The sequence below is a fragment of the Pleurodeles waltl genome, chromosome 3_1 (genome assembly GCF_031143425.1).
Source record: "Pleurodeles waltl isolate 20211129_DDA chromosome 3_1, aPleWal1.hap1.20221129, whole genome shotgun sequence".
In the NCBI taxonomy this organism is placed as follows: domain Eukaryota; kingdom Metazoa; phylum Chordata; class Amphibia; order Caudata; family Salamandridae; genus Pleurodeles; species Pleurodeles waltl.
Window position 1 is genome coordinate 249,010,613 of NC_090440.1, and position 25,395 is coordinate 249,036,007.

The following is a 25,395-nucleotide window of genomic DNA, read 5'->3' on the forward strand; positions in this document are numbered from 1 at the left end:
CGTGAACGCATGATGCAGCATTTTGGAGCAACACTCCTAGGACAGTTGGAGTGTGACTGGTCTCTGTCATTCCGACCAGTTTTGGATGGTGTGCAGCCCGTGTTTCGGTGCCTTTGGTGCTCGTTTGAACATGCACTGTCTCTCTGTCTCTCACTACAGCGCCCCTCAGTGGTTGATACTGATCTGTTGATGTTCCCGATTAGGGCTCATTCCCAGACTTGTGCACTGCGGTTGCGTTTGCTTCGTGAGGCAGTTTATGAGATTCCCTTCCTGGAGGAAGATGGTATTGTCTCATTCATAGGCCCTGCATGGGGTGCCGCCCTGGATGGTTATGGGGCTTTGGAACACACCTGTTCCATGATAGTATTTGGCGTGGATTTTCCAGTGTTGACGTCTGTCGAGGTGGAGGATCTCCTGCTTTCCGTGGCTTCCATTATAGCCTTAGAACCCGCCGTAGGGGGCTCTACCGGCTATTAAAGGCCCGCTCCCCGCGTTAAATGCCCGAGCCGAAGGCGAGGGCATTTAACAAGGGAGAGGGACTTTAATAGCCGGTAGAGTCCGCTACGGCGGGTTCTAAGGCTATTAGAACATTCTGCCACACAGGGCAGAATGTTCTATTAAAAAAAAAAAATTGCACGGAGCCCGAGGGGATTTAAATCCCCTCGGGCTCCGTGAGGCTTTGTTCACAGCTGTTGCTGTGAACAAAGCGAACATTAGAATGTTGGCGCTGCGGGCTTTTACCGGCCAGTAAAAGCCCGCAGCACTCCATTGTTTTCAATGGAGCCCCCAGCATTCCAATGTTCTAATTAAGAATTGGATTTTTTATATTTGACATTTTAATGATTTGGCTTTACCGTCACATGCTTACAAATCTAGACACACATTTATGCTTTGATGTCCTCTGGACTTGTTGAAATGTATTTTGTATATTTTTGTATCTGGGGCATATTATTGTTTCTCGTTTTTGATTAGAACCACTTGCTACCGACAAGGGGAGGGTGTAGTGTGGTCAGTTTCATGTATACTTTGCGCGTTAGCTTTGGGCTTTAGGCCTTCGTGCACTTTGCCCTGGATGTATTTTATTCCTTTGCTCGCAGCATAGAGCCTCTGTGCACTTTGCTCTAAATGCTTTTTATTCAGCTTCATACTGTTATTTTTCAAATAGCCAGTTCTACGGTCTTGTTTTATTTTCTTCTATCACACTGTTTAGCTTACTTCAGCACTGGAGTTCTCAAACAATACATTCTTGCTCGCTCTGTGCTTCAGTCAAGGATACAGTCTGGTACATTGCCGATAGACGTGGTAGGAGTTTAGTCTTTAGGGTTCGTAGAAAGTATACATTCTTACGTAGGGACGTTTCTTAGCGTGTTAGTTATAAAAACACTTCCTAGTACACGTAAGAGGGAGATTCCGACCAGGGAACCACAACTAGACGCTGACTGCCTCGTTGCGGATGCTGAACCAGATCACAGGTCTTAGCTCAGGTATGAGGGTTGATGGTTTCCCAGGGAATCTAAAAGGCAAGTTAGAAGCTTAACATGCTGTGCTTGAAATATAACTAACTGAGAGAGAGTAGAATTTATTAACACCATGATAGCGTTATTCTTATGTTTCACTCTCCTCGTGACTATTTCAATCCTACTGTGTTGTATGGTTCTGGTTATTGCGGCTCATGCCTTAATATCTAAAATGCAGTCGTTTTATTAAAACAATATATAAAACTCAAACTGCCTTTGTCATTTGTATATGAGATCATACTGTAAATGAGAGATTTGGTTTGGAGTGACCACGACTTCCCTGAGAAGTTCTATAGATGTCATGCGCTCAGCTGCCCAATCATCCCTTCTCCTTGGGAGAGATGACTGCTAGCTAGCTGGAGCAAAACCGGATTGAGGGTGACAGAGGTCCTTCTAAGTGGGTCAGACTCAGTCCCCCACACCAGGAACGATCCTGCTACCTAGAAATCCAGTAGTCTCATTTAGGATAATGAGAGCCCACGCGACAAGGCAATTCACTACAATGCTTCCAACCCCTCTCTGTCAATAGACTCCTAGATCTACTACTGGCTGTGAAATCCGGCTCACCTACTAATCTTTGCCCGCCCCGCATCTTAAAGTTAGCTCCTGCTCTAGTCGCCTCTGCTCTGGAGCCAGTGTTTGCCGAAATCCTTCTGGAAGGCAGCTTCCCTGTTAATTGGAAACAGTCTATGGTTATTCCGCTTATCAAAAAACCTGGCAAAGATGCATCTGACCTTACTAATCTTCGCCCTATTTCTTTACTACCTTGTCTTGCTAAAATGTTAGAAAAATATCTTAATCAGGAGCTTGCTGAGTAAACGGTAGGCTGGACCCCTCCCAACATGGTTTCCGTAGTGCACACAGCACGGAAACGGCTCTAATTTCTACATCAGACATAATTTGCAGAAGAGGGGACTTGGGAGAAGGCACTATGCTAGTTCTTTTAGATCTGTCGGGCGCATTTTATACTATCTCTCCCACCATCCTGCTTCAACGGTTATCTCAGGCTGGAGTGAGGGGTAAGGCTTGGAAGTTACTTAGCTTTTTTCTTACTGATAGAACGATCACGGTGGCCTGTGGTGAGCATCGTGCCTCTCCCTTTCAACTCCCATGCGGAGTGCCACAGGGGTCATTTCTCAGTTCTACTCTTTTCAATTTATACATGGCACCTCTGGCGAGCCTGGTACGCCCCTTTGGCTTCCAGATTGTTTCTTATGCAGATGACACGCAGGTGATTGTTCCTGTCTCACATAACTGGGAGGATTCAAAGGAGAAACTTCAACTCTGCATGACAGCAATTAATAATTGGATGGCCAGAAATTGGCTTAAACTTAACGGGGATAAGACTGTGATTATGTGTTTTGGCCGTAATAACATTCTTTGGTGCAACAGCTGGTGGCCCACGGCCTGTGGGGGCTGTCCACTTCCTTGTCCCTCTGCTAAAAATCTAGGTATTATATTTGATACCTTCCTCTCCTTCAAGTTACAGATCAATCACACGGTTAAAGTCTGCTTCTGGATTTTAAAAACTCTCAGGAAAATTTTGCATCTTCTTGAGGAAGACCTAAGGCTGCCGGTTGTGCTGGCGCTAGTCACCTCAAGACTTGACTATTGTAATGCCCTTTTGTTAAATGTTAATAAAACTTCTCTTGATAAACTCCAGTCCATCCAGAATACGGCAGCGCGCCTTATTCTGAATCTTCCCCAGTCTGCATCGGCTAGTAGCAGTCTGAAAGCTCTTCTTTGGCTACCTATTAATAAGAGAATCATTTTCAAAACTCTCTGCCTGACTCATTGAGCCTTACAGTCGGAGGGCTGTGATTACTTGCTGGTGGTGCTTGTAGTGCTGCTGGTGGAGCTGGTGGCTGTGGGGGGGAGGCTCCATTCCATTCCCTGCAGCCTCAGATGGCTGCCCACTGGGGCTGCTGCTGCTAGTGGTGGTGGCGGTGCTGGTGGTGGGGGGAGGCTCCAGCCCATACCCTGCAGTCTCAGAACGCTTCCCACTGGGGCTGTTGGTGGTGGTGGCGGTGCTGCTGGTGGTGGTGGGGGGAGGCTCCAGCCCATCCCCTGCAGCCTCGGACAGCTGCACCACCATGGTTGGTGGTGGGGGCTCTGACTGAGTCCCAGCACCAGGCCCCTTGTCCTTATTGCCTGGTGGTGCAGGCCCCTTGCCCTTCCTGGCAGCAGCTAAGGATGGCTCCTTGCCCCTTTTGGCAGCAGGTGGGGCTGGCTCCTTGCCCTTCCTTCCTGCAGCTAGGGCTGGCTCCTTGCCCTTTCTTGAAGCACTTGGGGCAGGCACCCTTTCCGGCTTGCTGGCTGGTGGGCGGGATCCTTTCCCACCTGGAGTTGCTGTGGTCACTACTGTGCCTGTGGACTGGGTGGCTGATGTGATTGCCTGGGTTTTGACCACCCTGGCCTGACATGAGGGACGTGGGGTAGGGGTAGGGAAGAGGTCAATGTTGGAGAGGAAAAGCTTCTTAGGGACATTGGGGCGGGAAGAGGGAGAAGGTTGGTAGTGGAGGAAGAGGGAGTAGGAGGGGTCAGTCTGCTGTGTTTGGGTTCAGGTGCATGGGGTGGATGCTGTTGTGAGGTGCATGGCTGTTGTGTGTCTGAGTGCTTGCGTTTGTGTACTTTGGGAGGAGGGGGCACAGACACAGTGGGAGAGGACACCGGGGTCGTGTGCATGGATGTGGGGGTGGTGACTGCCAGTGAGGGGTATGTACTGATAGGTGTGCTGGTGATAGTGGTAATGGATGAGGATGTAGTGCATGCAGGTGTGAGTGGAGATGCTACTGGGAGGGAGGTGGACAACGAGGAGGAGGGGGCCACAGTGGAGGCAGTGGATGTTGGTATGTCGGCATCTGGATGGTGTTTGAGTGCCTGTGGAATGAAGTGTGGTGCTTGTGTTTGCCATGTCCACTCTTTTGTGTTGTTCTGTATGCATGCTCGTCTGCCTGTGTGCTTGGGATAGGTTGGGGTTGAGGGGAATGGGATTGGGTGGAGGAAGTTGGAGGGTTGAAACAGGTACAATGGCTGCCATCAGAGAGGAGGCCATAGCCTGGATTGACATCTGTTGGGCTGCCAAGCCAGTGTGAATGCCATCCAGAAATGCATTGATCTGTTGCATTTGGGCTGCCAGCCCCTGCATGGCATTCACAATGGTTGACTGCCCAACAGAGATGGATTGCAGGAGGTCAATAGCCTCCTCACTCAGGGCAGCAGGGCTGACTGGGGCAGGGCCGGAGGTGCCTGGGGCGAAGGAGATGCCCATCCTCCTGGGTGAGCGGGCACGGGAAACTCGCTGAGGGGCTGCTGGGAGGGCAGCGCTGGTACAGGGGTGGCGGCTGTACCTGCAGCTGGGGTGGTCACAGAGGTGTCTGCCACCACCAGGGAGCTTCCATCAGAGGAGGTATCAGTGTCCAAACTGTCCCCTCCAGTCTCTGCCGTGGTGCTCCCCCCGCCCTCCGTCCCACTGGTGCCCTCACCATCGGTGGATTTGGCCTCCTGGGTCCTGTGGGATGCAGCTCCCTCTGTCGCCGGTGCCTCTGCTCCTCTGCCAGATGATGCTAATGCACATAAGGACAGGGTGACAAAACAAAAAGGTGGGGGAGACACAAAGGATACACTTAGTCAATGGCGGCACCAACACCACCGTTGGTGTACACAACACACAGGGAACAGCCCTATGCACTGGGCAATTCACTACCAGTCACAATGCTAGTCACCAGCCCATGGTTAGGGACTCTAACGCCACTTGCAGCATACCTGAGACCCACAGACCCCTGCCCAGTAGTGGATGCCTACTAGCTTTGTTGGAGGACCTTCAAATCAGAACCCTGCCCAACATGGGATCTAGTCTGCAATGTCAGGCCTGGCCTAAGGGCAACCACAAGACCCACACAACCCACCCGGATACCACCCCACCAGACATAATTTGTAATGAAGGGCACTGTACTCACCCCCTTGTTGCTGCCGTGATGCTCCCAAGCACCCATCCAGCTCTGGATAGGCCACCACCAATATGCAGGCCATCAGGGGGGTCAGGGTTGGAAGGGCCCCCCTTCCTCGTTGGGAGGCCATCCCCAACTGGGCCTCTGCCGTCTTCCTTGCCCAGCGTCTCAGGTCCTCCCACCTTTTCTGACAGTGGGTGCTCCGCCTGCCGTAGCCCCCAGGATCCGCACGTCCTTGGTGATGGCACGCCACTTGCCCTTCTTTTGATGGGCGCTGACCTGCAGGGAAATACACACAGGAAAAGGTATTAGTCTGACGGTCCTGCCTGTTACACTTACGGCCCACCATGCCCCTTCACATCCCCATTAGCACAGATATGGCCCAGCATACATGCTGTACACTGCCCAGGGCCCATCTGCCAACCCCCTCCACATGAGGCCTTCACACACACCACTCCATGCATTCATGGCCCATGCATCGTACTCACGGTGTACTCAGCTGTTGGTCTGGAGGTCCATACAGCAATCGGTACTCAGGTAGGACCCCATCCACCAGTCTCTCCAACTCCACCGAGGTGAAGGCAGGGGCCCTTTCCCAGCCACACGATCTATGGTCTGTTCCAAACACAGGTCACAGCAGCACATGCAGTGTAGGTCCTCTCCTGTTGAAGGTCAGGTTGTAAGTGAGTGAACAGATAGAAAATGGAGGTCACGTCCATGGTGGTGCGTTCCGTCACTGCCAGCGTACATCAACATTGGCCACTGTACCCCATAGGGCCCAATGACAATCGCCTCCCGCTATGTTGCACAATGTCAGAGGAATTACCTCACTTCCACCTGTCCCTCCATACTGGACAGGCGGACTCCATTTCAGGTGGGGGGCAGGCCATGGATTCTAACTGCGTCACATTACACAAATTCACATTTTGGACCTATCACACCTAAATAATGTAACAATCATACTATGCAGAGAACTGTAGTGGTTGCTATGTACAGATAATTATCAGCTGCTCACTCTTTTGCCCCATAGATTGCAACCGCTGTGGATGAGTAGGAGATGGAGACATCCCCCCATGTACAGACCCCTGGTGGACTTGGCAACAGTGGAGTACAGGCACATTATCCTCACCTATAGACTTGACAGGGCCACAATCACGGAGCTGTGTGCCCAGTTGGAGCCTGACCTAATATCTGCTATCCGTCACTCCACCGGGACCCCCCTTCTTGTGCAAGTGCTATCTATGCTCCATTTCCTGGCAACTGGTTCTTTCCAAGTGACAGTGGGCTTGGTATCAGGAATGTCACAGCCAACGTTCTCATTAGTGCTGACCAGAGTGTTGTCTGCCCTGATTAAAAATATGTGCAACTACATTGTTTTCCCCCAGGTGGAGGCTTTGGACACAATGAAAGCTGACTTCTATGCAATGAGACATATCCCCAACATCATTGAGGCAATTGATGGAACACATATTGCATTTGTCCCCCAACAGCAGGATGAACAGGTGTTCAGAAATCAAAAGAGTGTTCACTTGATGAATTTCCAGATGGTGTGCATGGTGGACCAGTACATCTCCTGCGTCAATGCTAAGTATCCTGGGTCTGTGCATGATGCCTTGATCCTGAGGAATAGCAGCATCCCAAATGTGATGGCCCAACTCCAGAGGCACAGGGTGTGGCTAATAGGTGAGCTGCCCAGGGCCCACCCAGTGGATGTTGGCATATGGGTATGTTGTGGGCTCTAAGGGTGAGTGTGTGGCTAACAGTTGTCCCTCGATATGTGCTGGTGACTCTGTTTAGCCCAACCTCTCATGGCTACTGACTCCTGTGAGGAATGCCAGGACAAAGGCCGAGAAGGATAATAGAATTACATTTGGCCTCCTGAAGGCCAGGTTTTGTTGCCTCCATCTAACAGGTGGATCCCTGTGCTACTCACCCAAGAAGGTCTGCCAGATTATCATGGCATGCTGTATGTTGCACAATCTTGCCTAGCGCCGGCATGTGCCTTTTCTGCAGGAGGAGGCTGGAGATGGCCGTGTGGCAGCAGTGGACCCTGTGGACAGTGAAGATGAGAAGGCAGAGGATGAGGATGAGGACAACAGAAGTGCAGTCATTCGTCACTACTTCAAATAACACACAGGTAAGACTGTGTAACTTCACATTTAATTTACAGTTTGATGTGTAACATTGTCACTGGCAGGCTGTGAAGTCCTACTTCTATGCCTACTCACTGTACCCTTTGGCATCTCTGTTTGTAGATGTTGGTGCCCCACTATTGCTCCTGGTGTGTTCACTGCAGCCAACTACCGGTCTTTCCTATGTAAACATTACCGTACAGTCGAATTGCAATGTTTGAACCTTGCTAAACGAATACATTTTGAAATCATTTGACATACACCATGCTTGTATTTTTTCAAAGTGTGTTTATTGAAGAAGAGGGGGTAGTGCAATGGGCTGAGTTGATGATGGAGGAAAGTCCAGGGTAGAGTACAGTCTATTTGTATCACAGGTGCAGTGTCCAAGGGGGCATAGGAAGGGGAGCAATGGCAGTTCAAGGTTCACAGGGTGACAGAGTGGGATAAAAGGGTGACAATCAGGTGAGTCTTATTTCCTGGCGGGGGTCTTGAAAATAGTCTCTAGCTTCTGCCTGGATCACAGGGAACGTTTGTGGGGGGGCTCACCTTCTGCAGGGGGAGGGGTGCTGGTGGCCTTTTGGTCCTGTGGTGGGGCCCCTTGTCCACTAGCGGCAGTGGAGGTAGAGGGCTTTTCAGTAATCAGGCTAATGTCAGGGGCCCAGTGGTGTGCCACTGCCTTCCTCATACTGTTGGCCATGTCTGCCAGCACCCCTGCAATGGAGACCAGGGTGGTGTTAATTGACTTCAAGTCCTCCCTGATCCTCAGGTACTGTCCCTCATGCAGCCACATGTTCTCCTGCATCTTGTCCTGAATCTGGCCCAACGTATCCTGGGAATGTTGGTAGGCTCCCAGGATCGCGGCGAGTGTCTCCTGGAGGGTCGGTTCCCTGTGCCTGTCCTCCCCCTGTCGCACAGCAGTCCTCCCAGCTTCCCTGTTGTCCTGTGCCTCTGTCCCCTGAACCGTGTGCCCACTGCCACTGACCCCAGGTCCCTGAATGACCTGGATTTGTGGGGTTGCCTGGGGTCCCTGTAGTGGTGGACACACTGCTGATTGACGTGTCCTGGGGACAGAGGTATGGGCCCGCTGGGTGGGTGCTGTGGTGGTGTTTCCTGAGGGGGAGGCTTTGTGGTGATGCAAGACTGTGGCTGGGTAACCGACTGTCCAGAGGTACCTGAGGGGTCAGGTTGGTCATCCAGATCCAGGCGACCAGAGCTGCTGTCATCACTATGGGCCTCTTCTGTTGGGGGACTGGATGTTGCTGGCACCTCTTCTCTGGTGACATTGGCTGGGATACCTGTGGGGATGTAAATGTAGTGTTATTATTTCTCTATGTGTGACATCTTGTGCATGGGTGGGTTGCCCTCTATGGCTGTTGTTGCCCTGGCAGATTTGCGTTTGTGTGAGTTACTGTTTGGTGGTCCAGGTGATTCTCTCCAGTGTGCATGCAGTGGTGATAGGTGTCCATGCAGGTCTGTGAGGGGTGTCCATGCATTGGTGCTACTTGCAGGGTTTGGTATTGGGATGAGTGGGTTGTGATGGTGGGGTATGTGGGAGGTGATGAAGTGATGGGAGTGAGGGTAAGGGTGGGGGTATGTGATGGCATGCAGGTAGGGGGGTGATAGAAATGGAGAGTTGACTTACCAGAGTCCAGTTCTCCTCCTACTCCTGCCAGGCCCTCAGGATGCATGATTGCCAAGACTTGCTCCTCCCATGTTGTTAGTTGTGGGGGAGGAGCTGGGGGTCCACCACCAGTCCTCTGTTCAGTGAGTTGGTGTCTTGCTGCATTAGAACATACCTTCCCCCGTAGGTCCTTCCACCTCTTCCTGATATCATCCCTTGTTCTGGGGTGCTGTCCCACGGCGTTGACCCTGTCCACGATTCTCTGCCATAGCTCCATCTTCCTAGCAATGGATATCTGCTGCATCTGTGATCCAAATAGCTGTGGCTCTACCCGAATGATTTCCTCCACCATGACCCTCAGCTCTTCCTCAGAGAATCTGAGGTGTTGTTGTGGTGCCATGGGTGTAGTGTGAGTGGTGTGTGTGAGGGTTTGTAGAGTGATGTGTTGGGGTGTGTGTTGTAAGGTGCGTGGGTGGTGTATAGGTGATCGTGGGGTGTGGGTCTGGTCTTGTCTGTAGTCATGATGTCAATCTGTTGGCAATGGTTTGCAGTCGTAAAGATTTGTGAGTACTGTGGGTGTGTGTTTTATAGTGGTGTGTGTGTGTGTGGTGTGTGGTGTGTGTATGGGTGTCAGGTGTGTGTAGTTTGAATTGTCCAATGTGGTTCTGTTTTGTTAGTGTGTGTGTATTTTGAGCGCGGCAGTATGTACCGCCAATGGTTTACCGCCATTGAATGTCCGCTGTGGTGATTCGTGGGTCATAATGTTGTAGGTGTTGTTCTGTTGGCATAACAGTGTGGGTTTTGGTACCGCCACTTTATCACTGACTTTTGGGCTGGCGGATTTGTGTGCATGTCTGAAAAGTGACGGATTGGTGTGTGTGTGTCATAATAATGTTAGCTGATATCCGCCGCTGCGACAGTATGTTGGCGGCAGTCGGCATGGCGGTAAGTGGGATTTACCGCCAATGTCATAATGAGTGCCTTAGTCATCAGAGGAGGGATTGCTAAAGCAGATGTTCTTACTAGAAATTATTTATGAGTGTTTGTGTAACTTGAATAATGAGTTTTGTAGAAATGAATAAGGTAGAGAAAAATAGTGCATGTGTTTGAAAATTTGACCTCGGAGAATTGCCACCAGTGTTCACGAAATGTACTAATTGATGATTAATACCTATGAAATATTGAAAATGTATTAGATTAATGTAGCAATATGTCATATTAAGAGTTATGAAATATGCTCTAGCTTATTAATTGTAGGCCTTAGCTTAGTGAGTGTCTTGGCCTAGTTTTGCTAGGCCTCATGCAGAAGCTGTATTTCTTAGCGGTTAATAGAAAATGCTGACACAATGAACTAAACTGTGAAATGTCCATTGTCGTGTTAAAAGTGCTTAATAAAAGCTTTTCGTGAGAACCGATTAACAGGAAATGATATTCCTAGCAATGTAACAAATTGTGTGTAATGTGTGTGAGATGTACTTTCCCAGGGCATGAATAATGAAGACACTGAGTGGAGCTGAAGATGCAACAATCTTGTTACCTGACGAAACGGATGATGAGGACATCGTAAAGTGAACCAATCAACTTCATGTGAAGAGTAAAATATTAGAATTCATAGATTTGGTATAGAAATATTATTGGGTAGAAGTATTAACGTACAATTAACTGACCAATAGGGAATTGGGGGATAGTTTAGGTGACTTTGATATAACAACGCAACAGAAGAGAATGATTCAGATTTTTCCCAGATATTGAGAGAAGAAGATACTTTAGGAGGGGCTCGAGATTCATTTTGTCATTGGGCTCATACTCTCTTACTGAGAGCCTGATGCTTTGCTGATCAGTTGATGACCTGAGGATGAAGACTGATTCTGCTTGCTGACCCATACTGTGGATAGGTAAATATGACAATGTGACCGTTATGCATTTTATGCCTTTTCTTTCTAGGCACCAACTGCGCTGTTTGTTAGATCCATAGCTAGACGTTTTCTAAATTTGTGTTTTAATTGTTTTGCATGAAGCCCAACATGCTGATGCTAATCTGGCGTTAGTTGAGGGTACTCAAAATTTGACTGACGAATTACAAGGACTAATGATTGACAAGTTATTTTGCCGAATTCTTTGTATGTCATATCATTATTGCTTTTCACTTGCATTGCAGCTTTAGAATGTGTTGTGATACAAGCTTTAATTAGATTGCGTTTCTTCCGCCATTTCGGTCAACCAGTATTGTTCTTATATGTGTTTCATTTGATTTCGAGATTAATCTACATGAATTTAGTATTGTTAATGTAAGGAAAATAAAAGTACTAAAATTTTACTAAAGGGTGAGGTTATTCATGACTGAAAGGTCATGGTGTGTTACAATTACTGACTATTGATTATTAGATTACTAATGATTATTGATTATTGTGTATTGATTATTGATTATGTACTGGAGCTATGGTTAGAACTTCTTAAACGAGTCAAAAGGTTCATCGACCTATTCTCGTCCCCTTGTAAGTTTACTTATTTAGGTCTGACGTGCTAGCACCTATGCTAACTACACTCCAACACTACCAGTAGACATCTATACATAGTGTTTGTCGGTGGGGTAAAGTTGCTATTCAAACTCCCTTCTTGCAATCATTGAAGAAAGTGCTTACAACGGGGGGTCTAACAAATATTGAAGCAAATGCATACATTGGGCAGGGTTAGATTTACTATTTTCACTGCAATCTAACAGACATTGGGGAGAGTGCATAAATTACACAATAACACAAATAACAAAATAAAAACATAATACAGTACAATAAAACATGAAAAAACTATGGCCCGTATTTATACTTTCACGCAAAACTGATTTAGCGCAGAGTTGCGTGAAAAAGTATAGCACCGGCTAGCGCCATTCTAAGATGCCGGCTGCCATATTAATGGAATGTTGCTAGCCAGTGCTAATGCCCTGCTAGCGTCCTTGTAAAGGACGCAAACAGGGTAGTGGGGCATAGGGGAAACCAGAGCTTGTGCACCGAATTATGGCGCTACACTGTTTAGAGGCAAAAAATGCCTCTAAGCAGTGTAGCACCATTTTCTGGCACACAACCCCCACGGACATGGCTCCTGTCTTAATAAACACAGGACCAGTGCCCACCACCCCAATGGCCATGCCCATGGGCCGTTGGGGCTAGCGCCATGCAGTGGGCTCCAAGTCAGGGCCCCCGGGTGTAAAAAAAAATAACACACATATATATATATATGTGTGTAAACAAAAAAATGATTGCCGCGCACTCCGCTCAGCCACAGAGCATTTTTAAGGGATTTATTTGGTGCAGAAAAAACAACGCGTTTCGACTTTACAGTCTTCTTCTTAGTTATGCAGTCCTTTCTCTATTAGCTCTATTTATAGTGCTCCCTTTACAAACCATTACAATGCATTCTGGTCTCAATAGTTCTTTGTGTAACATATAAATATTATTTATATCTCATTTATATCTCATTGACGCAAGGTAGGTTTTCACATCCAGAAAATGACGTTAACTCCATAACTTTGGCACTAGACTTGACTAGCGCCAAAGTATAAATATGGAGTTAGGTTTGCACTGAATTAGCATAAAAAGAAGTGACGCTAATTCAGCGCAAACTGAGTAGAAATATGGGCCTATATTTTAAGTTTGATAGAATTGTAACAAAGAGAAAAATTTTATTTTTACCTTCAATGTTTTTGTCTACAATATTTTTGTTGTCACAATATTTTGACCACTACATTATTGTTAATATCTAGGTGAAACACTCAATTGGACATCTGGTTCAGTTTCTGTGAGAAGGAAAAAAGTGTTTATGTATTTCTACAAGAAGAGTCCACAAGTCAGCAGTACATTTTCTTGAGAAATAGTGGAAAAATTAGTGCACAGCTTGTATGTGTCTTGGGCACCAAGTGAGAGAAAGGCTGGTGCCACTGGATAGTTACAGTTAGGATCGTGTGTGTTCTATAAGAAATGCACTTTTGTGTTGCTAATCACTTTGGCCTTGTTTATCAAATCTCTACAAAGCTTTTAAAAAAAGTGCTACTTTTTGACTAGTTGGGGCTGAGAAAAAGTCGTTGTTCCAAAACGCGTTTTCCCCATTAATTTTTCCATTCAAAATTTAGACATTGCTAGAGCCCAACCTGCTGAATAGATTTGCAGTAAATTTTACAGAAAGCTACATCTTGTCCTAAAAGAGTGTTTTTTATGGTTTGGTATAAATCCGTTCAGCAGTTCCTGAGAAGTTAAGGTAAAAAAATGTATATTTCACGGTGCAGAGAATAAGCGGAGCAAACAGATCTCAAGGAGACCTCATCCCCTGATCCCAAAGGATCTTTAATGGGAAGGGGGCAAACTGCCCCCTCCCCGAGCTGCTTGTGGCACCATGGCCCAAACCTCTGTATGTCCCAGGCACCCCGTCCCCCGGTGCTGCTAAGCTAAGCTAAAGGGAGGGGGACCCCCTTTCTCTGAGCCAGTAATGGTTCCTAGGACCCCATCCCGGGCAGCCAACCACCAGACACAGCTTTGCAGCTCCAGCCAAGCAAGAGCAAACAGTAAGTCCACTGTCCGTGAGTGAGAGCAGTAAAGAGAAAACAGATGAAGGAATTGTTCCCACATTTGTTGCTTCTCCTTGCGTGCAGGAGCCATGCTGGCTCCCACTGGAAGTGGGGTGCTTCCAGGGACTGAATAATCATTGAGACTCCTCCCCGGTCCACAGCAGTGCACATCCGGTGCCCTGAGTGTTGTCCTCGGGGGCCAAAATCAGCCCATGGAGGGAGGCCGTTTACCCCCCTCCATTGAAAGAACTGGCTTGGTTAGGGTTACTTTCTGTGGGGCCAGAATCAGCCTGGGGAAAGCATAGCCCTGCAACTGACCCACCTCTGTGCACAGCTAAAGCCTGTGCATAGAGTGGGGTTGGGTGCCTACTAGGGTCAGGTGCAGGGCTTGACTGCAGGCCAGGTCCTGTGGGCAACAGCGACTGCGCATGGCCAAAGGCTATTCAATGGCACAGGTTTGGGTGCCTATGGGGGTTAGGCCCAGGGCCTGGCACAGGCTGGGGCCTGCGGCCAGCCCCCATCATGCAAGGCCAAAGGTTGTGTGCAGCAGAGGTTGGATTAATGTAAGGTAAATAAATACTGCTTAACGTTAAAAAAATACTAGAAATTCACCAAACAAAACAAAGATTACTGAGATATTATAGTTAGGAAATAGAATCAAAACATCCTCAGAAATTCACTTAAAACCCAAAGGTTAGAGGGATGTTATAGTTAAGTTAAATTTTTACATTTGAGTTTTGGGGAAAAGTATGAACAAAAAAGTGCACCGAAAAAAAGTGTCTGTTTTTTTCCTATGGAATGACACCATCGAAAGGTTTGCTGTGTTAAAGTCAACATCTTCCCAGCTTTCAGGAACATGCATAGCTGAATCAAAACATCTATTGTTTACCACAGTTTGGGCATTTTTCAAAGAGGTAGCCCCTTTTGTTTAATTTGTGTGCTTTCTAGATTTTGATGGAAAGCGGTGTGGAACCCATAGGTCACTCCAGAAAGCTATACATTTCTGAAAAGTGGACAACATTTTGAATTCAGCAAGGGGTACTTTTTGTATATATCTCAAAATGTCTCTAAGGGAACTAACTGTTGAAATAAAAAATATTTCCAAATGAGTAGGAAAAATTGGCCACTTCTAACAATATTTACATCTGTAAGCTTTTCTCACAGTGACTGATTTACAAAAACAATATACCATTACCTCTGCTAGACTCTGGTTGCAGATATAGATAGGGTTTGTAGGTTGTTCAGGACCCTGAGGTACCCAGAGCCAACAACTGAACTGCACCTTACAATGTTTTTCATTGTGTATGAAGTATAGAACATTTCATATGGTAAAATGTAAAGAGTGAAAATGGGTCTGATGGAAACCTACATATTTCTAAAGTGTTCACTGGATACTGAGTTTAGGAGCAGTGGTTATTTGCAGGCCTGGGTGGAACTTGTGGAGCTTCACTCTGCAGAATTTCGGGTAGTTACATAAATACTCTGAGATTCTGCGGAATTCTGAAAAAGAGTGGAATTCAGGTATGTTGAGCAGCTCAGGTTCATTTTTAGCCAGCGGCACTTGTTCTGAGCTGTAAAATCAGCACGAACAGCATCATGCGGTGTGCCAGAGGGCGCTGCTTCTTTCTGACGCTCAAGTAGGCTTTCTACCTGAGCGGCAGCTTTCTCAACATGAACGGTCATGACCTGCCATGACCACCCGTGCTGAGAAAGCTCACCGAGAGGAGTTCTAGTGCTCTGAAATCGTGCCAGGGGTGTAAATTCTTTCTCATCAACATAACATTGGCAAGCCATGCACAAGAAAAAAACTCCACCATGTGGCATTTGGTGGAGTTTTGCTAGCACTTCACTCTCCCAGCAGAATGCAGAGTGGACAAAACTCTGCAAACTCCTCTGGCAGAGCGGAATTTTTTGCCCACTCCTAGTTATTTCCACCTCTGAATTCATAGGTACCCACACTAGCTTGTGATTTAGAGGGTATTTTTCAAAAATCCTCTTTCTTACTCAATGGCTTACACTTTGAAGGCACAAAAGCAGAGAAATCCATTTGGCAATAACAAATGGTCTACTGTTCTGTTTTTCACCACATCTCCTGACAAAAATAGTACCTCACAGGAATGGATCAAACCAAGGTCTAAGTGAATTTCATTGTGGGACTCCCATTGACCTTAGTTTGACGCATTCCTGTTGTGGTCACTAGGCACAGCTACACAAGTAGAGCAGCATTTTCAACAGGACATGTGGGAAAACACTGGGTGTTAGAAATTTTCGGAATCCCTTCTGGATTCTAGAAGATTATGTCATAGAAATGCAAGAAAATTTTGTGATTTTAGGCAAAGCTTGAGTTTTGCAGGGCATGGGGTAACAAAATGTCAAGTGATCCATGTGAAGCACACCACCCTGCATCTGTGCATTTGGCTATGTGGCAGCTAAGCACATGCCTTATTAGCGCAGCTATCCCAGTTAACAAATCAGATTACTTTTTGGACAGGAAATGTTACTTTCTCCCCATTACGTTTTGGGGGTTTTCCTGTTGTGGATGCTAGACACACATATTCAAGAAGAGCAGTGTTTTTAGCAGAACAATTAGGGAAATGCTAAGTAGTATGAATTTCATGGACCATTGTCTATTCTGGAAGTTTATGTCACAGGAATACAAGACAAATGAGTCATTTTAGGCAGAGTTTGAGGTATGCAGAGCATTGTGGGTAAAAAAATTTCATGGGAGCCACACAACGCATACCATCCACCACCCACCCCCAATCTACTTTTCTGAAATATGTGGGTCTGGTAGTCTTACAAAGGTGGCGGCCTACCTGAGCCCAAAAAGTGCCTTCACCATGGCAAGTGGAACAATATTGGGATTTAGCCCCACTCTCTTGGCACATGTGTAAAGACAACACCCAAAAGAATCAAACATCCCCCAGCTCACCATTTGAATGAGATGTTTTATTCCACAGAAGAGCAGAAAAACTGTTGTGGCTTTAGGGGTAAGGGTAGGGCTTGATGTCAAAATGGGCCGGACCCACTCTATTATTTAAAAAAAAAAAATAGTCTTGCCATTCAATTGGCTTTCTGCCTTCTTTGCGGGAAAATTGGGAGTGAACTCCCTCTCTGCCTTTCTGGGGGCCAAAATACTGGTTTGTCACTTTGGGGTAGGAGTATGGCCCAATGTCTGATTACAATGCTCATGCCCCTTTCTTTTGTCCCAAATGCAAAATCCCTGGTATCTAGTGGGCTTTTATTTGGAACAACCCCCCAAATTAATAAAAGTCTTCTATCTGCCCCTCCCCAGGCAGAAAGACATTATTGCTTGTATTGTTGTGGGAGTATGCCTCAATGACAGGGTAGGCTGCCCCATCATTTTGTTTGTTTTTTGGTGATATTCAGAAATCCATGGTGTCTCATGGACTTTCTGTCCTCTCAGGCCACATTGCGGGTAAACACCGTCTGCCCTGGGGGCGGAAAGACTGGTTTGTCCGTTTATGGGTAGAGGTAACACCATAGTTCAATGTCCCTACCCTGTTCTTTTGCCTCAAATGCACAGTCCCTAGTGTCTAATGAACAATCTACCCCCAGGGGGCCAGACATGAGGTGTCCTTTCCACGTGGGAGAAGCCTCCTATCTGCCTACAGGGGTACAGAAAGACATTACTGCCGCTTCTGGGAGGGGGTATTTCCTCATGCTAGGGAAGGCTCTGCCATCCTTTTGTTTGTTTTGGTGCCACTTTGGAATCCCTGTGGCCTGGTGGGCTTTCAGCTGCTCGGGGCAGGAGGGGAAAAAATAGGGCAAATACCTCTATGCACCCCTGGGGGTAGAAAGTCTTTTGGGCTTTGGGGTACAGGCAAGTACTAACCTATGCCAAGGATGGGGGGGCACCACCCAAAACACACAACAGAAATGCAGTTCCTGGTGTCTATTGGGCTTTCTCCCAGCTGGAGGGGGGGGTGGTGATTGTGGGTGAATACACTGATGCACCCACTGGGGTGAAGAAAGTCTATTGAACACTGGGGTGAAGCACAGGCACATACTGGGAGGGGCCACTCCCCCCAAAACAATACTTCATTAATGTAGTCCTTAGTGTCAAATGGGCTTTCTATCCCATGGGGGTGGGGGCAGATTGGTGGTAACTCTCATCATCCACCCCCGGGAGATAGAAAGACTGCATCATTTTAAGGTGGTGGCATGGCCGTGTCCAAGGTGGGAAGCCCCACCTCTATATATATATAAAAAAAAAATACCTGGTGTCTACTAGGCTTTCTGCCCCTCTCCCTGGGGTTATCACCCCCATCCACCCCACTTGTGGGGCAGAAAGACAGTTGCACCCCTTTTTTGGGTTGGGGGCATGGCCATGCCCATGGTGGGCAGCCCGACCCTTATGTCTTTTTCCCTATATTTCCCTGGTATCTAGTAGGCGTTTCCCAATCTCTCCCCCCCCCCTTCATTGAGCAAAAAGACTGTTTCACTGCTTTCTGGGGTGGATTCATATCCATGCTCATGGTTACCAGCCCCCCACACCTACGTTATTTCACTCCCTGGTGTCTCATAGGCTTTCTGCCTTCCAGATGGGGAAGCAGATTGGGGGTAATCAATCCCATCCAACTCATGGATGCAGAAAAATCTAAATTTTGAGGGGTTAGGAGAAGAAGAATCCCTTGCTGCTACCCAGTGTCTCTGGTGCCTAGTGGGTGGATCCCTGCTTGGGTATAGCTCTCCTGTGGCGATCCCCAAGCAGGCTTTCACTGGGCAGGGATACTAATAAAAAGGGGAGATTCTCTCCTTTCCAATTATACCTCCCCCACCTTAATCAGTGCTTGGGGTCTGAGATATGCCCCATGAGCAGTAATGTAGTAAAAGTAAATAAGTGCCCATTGGCTCATTTTAACTTTCACTTTACAGCAATGATATCTGTCTGCCCTGCTCACTAATAATCATTACAAAAACTCAGCCTGCTAGGAAAGCACTTACAGAGCAGCCTGAGCTAAAAGTAAAATAAAGGAATTCCTGTGGTGCAAAGCAGCAGAAGATCCTTTGTACCCCACCTCAGTATTGGCCAGTGTAGGGGTGGGCATAACTTGAGTAATTCTGTGTACCATAATCTTGCAGAATTACCCATAACAATTAAGCAGAATTACTTGGAAGAGTAATTCTGCATTTAACACCATTTCCAAAATGGATGAGAATATGCATTTTGTGCTAAGAAATAGTGTTCAATGCAACAAATTATGAATAGTGAGTGTGAGCTGCTATTTACACTCATTAATTGAGCACTCAGGGTTGGATTTTCCACAACTCACACCCGGTGTTTAGTGCTAATTTCTTAGAGCAAACTGTACCCTAGCATCCATTTTAGAAGTGAGGATGCCTTTTGGGTAAGGAAAATATTAGGAAATGGGATAGGCCATAAAAAGCCGCACAAGCTCACATGGGACTTTTCCCCCCAAATTACTCTTAATTACACAAGCTGGCATAATTGCATTATTATCAGTAATTCTGCACCAAAGAGTAACACAGAACCACCAAATTGACTCTGATTACTCTGGCATAATTGAAATTCCGCCCAGGCTTAATTTAATGTCTCCTCAACAGTTCTATGGGTCAATTAGTAAGAGCTTCCTCTTTGAGTGACTAGTGAATACACTCCATGAAAGCTATATGAAATACTGCATTGGGATGTATGTAGTATTTCTGGGTCTCTGCCTTTTCTGCCATAGGTTGCTTCTTTAAAGTTCTGGTAGCATGAGTTCAGGCTTTAACATTGGACTTACTATAAAGAAGATATGCCTATAAGCAAATAGTTCTGTCATAGCTGTTCCACTTGTGTATGGATCTGTGGTGGTGATCTTAGAACTGGATTTGTGAAAATAATGTAAATGCTGATCAAAGGTGGCTGTGATGGATGTGTGTGCATCCATGCCAGCCAACTTGAATGCATTTGTTTTCTTCTTAGAAACCTATTCCAACATGGCCACTGTGGCTGTGCGCACATCCATGTAGGCCATCTTTGAATGCATTTATTTTATAGTAACAAAACATATTCCAAGACAGCCACCAAGGATATGGCAATCCCATTCACAACTTCTTCACAGCTTTCCCAAAACTGTTGAGTATGGATGCATACTTCCAGGTAGCCATCTTGACATTGGAACAAAATAAAATGGATGACCGCATTTAGTGTGGCAGGTATGCAAAACTAATAAATAACAGGGAAACAGAGAAAATGCAGTGGTGGAAGTGAGAAGGATGGCAGCACACAAGGAAAGAAGCAAGAAAACACATAAACTCTCATAGAGTGCCTCCAATAAAATAAAAAGGTAGTATCATTAATGGAGACAAGGTCAGTCGTAAAAGAACTCAAGTCAGTCATTTAGAACACTGAGAAGCAACTGTTTGAGGTTGAAACAAGTACTTGAATAGGAAGGAAAGTCATCAAAGCACGGGCAAGCAGGTCAGACAGATAATACACCCTATCAAGGGCAAGTGGCGGACATAAAGCCAACCTTATTGATACATTTTTGCAGGCTTTGGCTGCAAATACAGCCCAGTTTTTAATTTCCTAAACCATCTAGCTTAACCAATGTACAGACTTGAGCCTGGGAATCTTTTGTTTAAGTTTATGATTGTTAGCTATTCTCAAAGACATTTCACTAGAAGTATTTTTACAACTAAGGAGTCACCGCACAAAAGAAGATAGGACAGCCCTATCTTTTTATGTGCTGAGACTCCGCAGTTGGAAACATACTACTAGTAAAATATTTTTGTGAAAAGAAAACAATCATAAACCTAAACAAAAGTTTAAGTTTATCTTTGTGAATCGGGCCCAATATTAATGAATGTAACTATAAAAGTAAACACAATGGTGTCAATTAAAGTGACTAACAAATAATATTTTAAAATGTATTGCCACATTGTTGATGGTATTCAATAAGTTCAAGCACTACCTTACAAAGCCAGTCTTTGGTACCAACTCCACTCTTCTAGGTCCTTGCTAAATCTTCCTAGCACTAAAGAGCCCATTTGACTTTCTAAGGTGGCCACTAACCCACATTCCATTCTTTTGCTGGATAACAGAATTGTTTTCAATCAGCCTCTATTCTTTGAGTATGTCACAGACTATCTTGGTTATGATGCTTTCAAGTTAAGATATATGTAAATAAGGACCCTGCTCTGGGGAGCCAATGGCCTATACTGAATGTGTTTGCAGTACTCCGCTGAATTGGAGCTCCCAGGAACGTTGACACTGTCGCGTAGGCTCTCATTATCCTAATGAGACTACTGGCTTTTTGGGCGGCGAAATCGTTCGCAGTGTGGGGGACTAAGTCTGACCCACGGTGAAGGACCCTTGTCACCCCAAATCCGGGTTTTGCTCCGGCTAACTAGCAGTGCCTCATCTCTCCCTAAGGGAAGAGACAATTGGGCAGCCGAGCGCATGACATCTTAGTACTTCCCAGGGAAGTCGTGGTCACTCAGGTCACGACCGGTTCTCTCATACACAATGCGGTCTCATATAGAAATGACCAAGGCAGTTAATGTTTTAAAGATTGATTTAATAAAACAACTGCATTTTAGATAGCAAAGCGTGAGCTGCATTAACCATAACTACCCAACACAAGAGGATTAAAATAGTAACGATGAGAGTGAAGCACAAGAATAAGGCTATCATAGTGCAACAAGATTAGGTTCTCTCTAAGTTATATTCTGAACACAGCATGTGAAGCTCTATGCCTGCCTTTCAGGTTCCCCCGGGAGGACATCAACCCTCATACCTGAGCAAAGGTCTGTAATCTGCATCAGCATCAGCAACGGGGCAGTCAGCATCTAGTTGTAGGTTCCTGGTCGGAATCTCCCTCTGACGTGTACTAGGACTAGAAAGTGTTTTCATAACTAACACGGCAGATGTTCTAAGAAATGTCCCTAAGTAAGGATGTGTACTTTCTACGAACACTAGAGACTAAACTTCTACCACGTTTACTGGCAATATACCAGACTGTAGCCTTGACTGAAGCACAGAGCGAGCAAGAATGTATTGTTTGAGAACACAGTGCTGAAGTAAGCTAAACAATGTGATAGAATGAAATAAAAACAAGACTGTGAAACTGGTTATTGTAAAATAACAGTGCAATGTTGAATAAAATGCATCTAGGGCAAATTGCACAGAGGCCTAATACGTTAAGCTAACGCGCATAAAGCTACATTAAAAATGACTACACTACAACACTGTCTCTCCTCAAATATATGTCTGTACTAGACTTAAATACCCTTTTCTTATTATCATGAAAAGGCTAGACCTCTGGATGAATGATGTAAAATGCAAACATTTGCAAAAGTATTTTGTTGCACATTTGCTAAAATACAGTCCATGGTATATTATTGTTATTATCATTATTAATATTATTATAAAATGTATTAAGTGCAGCTAATACATGAAAAGGCACCCTGGTGTTAAAAGGAAAAAAAAATCCCAACGGAGTGAGTCACATAAATATGGGTAAGAGGTAAAATAAAAAAAATGGTGTAGTGTATAACTAAGTTTTTAGAGCTTTCCTAAAAGGCGGGAAATCATCATGCAAGGAAGAACTGGAGGAAACTGTAAGTCACATTAATGGATATGTATGTGAAATTCATATGCTATCAGTCTATAATAAAGCAAATGTTATAAGATATATATGTGCAATTATTAGGACTGTAGTATATGTTTATAATGGAAATCTATGCCTTCCACTACATCAATATATGGAATGCAATTGTGGGCGTGTAAGCATAAACACAAAACACATGCCATCCTTGAAATGTTATTGAATATTTTTGTATATAAATGAGTGCTTTGATAAATGAATATGGTAAACATTTTCAGCTAACAAACCTCTCACAGTTAAACGTTTCTGTGAACACATGGGAAAGACAGAATGCAAGCAGATGTTGTTTGCACTTCTTTTTATTCTTTGCACCATTTTTTCCTGCAAAATGTGTTTTTACATCAAAAATTGCAGCAAGGGTATACGTGAAAAAGTAGTGCTAAATGACAGATTTACATTTCACATAAGTTTGGATAATTTTGCTGATATTGCAAATAATTAGTTAAACAAATACACAAATGTTGCACCCCCTACACAAAACTAAACAATGTGTATCCTACAGTGAGGACAGTCATCAATATTCCACCAAACAAGCTTGAAAAGAAAAAATTCAAAAAACATCTAGGAATAGTTCGATTACGAGCCAGCAACAATGCTGCTGCCACTTTACCACTGGTTCCCAACCTTGGTTTCCACCCGTCAGTCCATTGGGAAGGACGTAATGAGCCCAGTGGAGAGGTAGCCAGTAAGTTCGACAGACAGGTCATCCCTTCTGCTAAACTCGCCATCAGACCCTAATTATCTGTCTGTTTAATCAGAGGAAAACTACAGAAGACTACAGGATGTCTCAATGACCAAGGCATTTTATACAAATTAAGTGTTAGCAACGCCCAACTTAGTTGTCAGTACACACATTTGAGCTTTTCTATGATGTAAGGAGCATAGATCTTCTTGCAAAAGATTTAAAGATGAAGAAGTGATAAAGGAGATAGTATAGCAATGTTTAGAAAAAGTTTAAAACTATTGTCAAGAACTTCAACCGTATCCTATATTATTTCTCTTTCAGCTCCCCTGATTGAATCTGCAGCCTCTCTCTCTGAGTGTGTTTGCTCAAATTTTAGAGCTGCATAGACTATTGCATCTAAGACATTTAGGGCCTGATTCTAACTTTGGAGGACAGTGTTAAACCGTCCCAAAAGTGGCGGATATACCACCTACCGTATTACGAGTTCCATAGGATATAATGGACTCGTAATACGGTAGGTGGTATATCCGCCACTTTTGGAACGGTTTAACACCGTCCTCCAAAGTTAGAATCAGGCCCTTAATTTTTCACAGGATGTGGTCCCGAATGAAAATCACCCTGGTCCATGTTTTCACTTATTTTCAACCTTCTTTTATTCTGAGCATTGATCTGTTTGACATGAGGCATCACTTCCATTAAGAGTCAGTTATTCAGATCACTATTAGGAAAAAAAATTTCCATTTCCAAATGGCAAATTCTGTCAAATTTGTTTTTGCATTCAATGGTGTCTTCAAATCTTTCATGAAAGTAGTCTAATGAACAGTTTAATTTAAAAAGGCAATTTCTCCAGAAATTATATATGCTCTAAACAATGTATCAGTTTCCTTAAATTTCCAAAATGTAGTTCCTCATACAATACCTCAATAATATTTTATTTCAATACATACTATCCTGTTCTAGAAATGAATCAATAAACTGTGGTGGATATGTAAATATTTGACAAGTAACCAAAATATTGTCAAACGTTTCAAGGTCTTGGAAATAATAAAATACAAATGGGTCGGATCTGTCATTACTATTAAAATAGAATTGTCTGTTTTTAAAACTTTTAGGCCTGCGCTGATTTGCAGTCTTTCACAGTGCTTGCTCCCACTTTGTGATATTATCTACTTCCCTTTGACTGTCTGAACAATAGATGTAGTTGTGTCCTTAATGAGGGAAACAAAATAGTCCTTGGTGATTGTCTGCATTGAGATATGGGATTGTCCAATAAAGCATACAAACTCAAATCAGTCATCAATTGTTCAATGAACTAGAAAAAAGATGTGTGTGACAATGTCAATCTACAAAATGTTTAAACTATAACAAATCTCAATCATTTCTCTGCAGTCACATATTTGACATTGGACCATTTGTTTATCAGATAGTAGATATTGATGAAATGAAAGTCTGTTTTCGCTCTATCTGATGAATGAAATGGATGTCCTCCTGTATCGCAGGTAATTGTGTTAAGCTTTCAGTACAATAGGATTCATACATCATGAAAATAATAATAATCAACATGGTGAGCCACAAAAGGAATGATTATATTGCATGAAAATCCAAATAAAATACCAGGGAGGGAAGATGGGGAGATACATCTGTCATGGCCCCCAGCAACAGCTAAGAATCCATCTGTAGTGTCAACTAATTGTAGAAATGGATGTTTCTTGTGTCTTTTGTGTTTCTCTAAGAGACAAAAAGAAAACAGCTTCAGTTTTAGGATCTGGATTGGAATCATTTCCAGACAGTGCACTTTCTTGCACTCTTATCACTTCAACTGATGTTGATTTCTTTGCTAGTGCAGTTGCAGATATAGCAATTATAATTGAAAATGTAGAAGGTTAAGTTGCTGAATATGTTTGCAACACGTCTGGATCACTACTTGACATTGGGGAAATAGCTGAGATGCAGAAGGCTCATTATTCCTTGAATGAGACCAATGATTTAAACTCGGCTGTACTATTCTGAGGACAACACCAGAATAGGGAGAAGACATACTCGACTAATCCTGTGGCACTTTGACTTCAGTGGCGGAACAGAACAACCCTATAGTGCTTATTGATACACCATCCTGTTTTTCTTTGTCTCAAGGTGTGGTGACAGGATTACAGTACTTATGCCTTTTGGCCCAAGAAGTGGAACAGGTAGTCTGTAAGATGTTATGAAGAATTGCTTGTCAGGGATGTGCTGCTGAAGTAGCACTTCTATTTCTGGGAGCCACCCATCAGCAGCAGCCTCCTCTTCAGTGTCAGAGTTG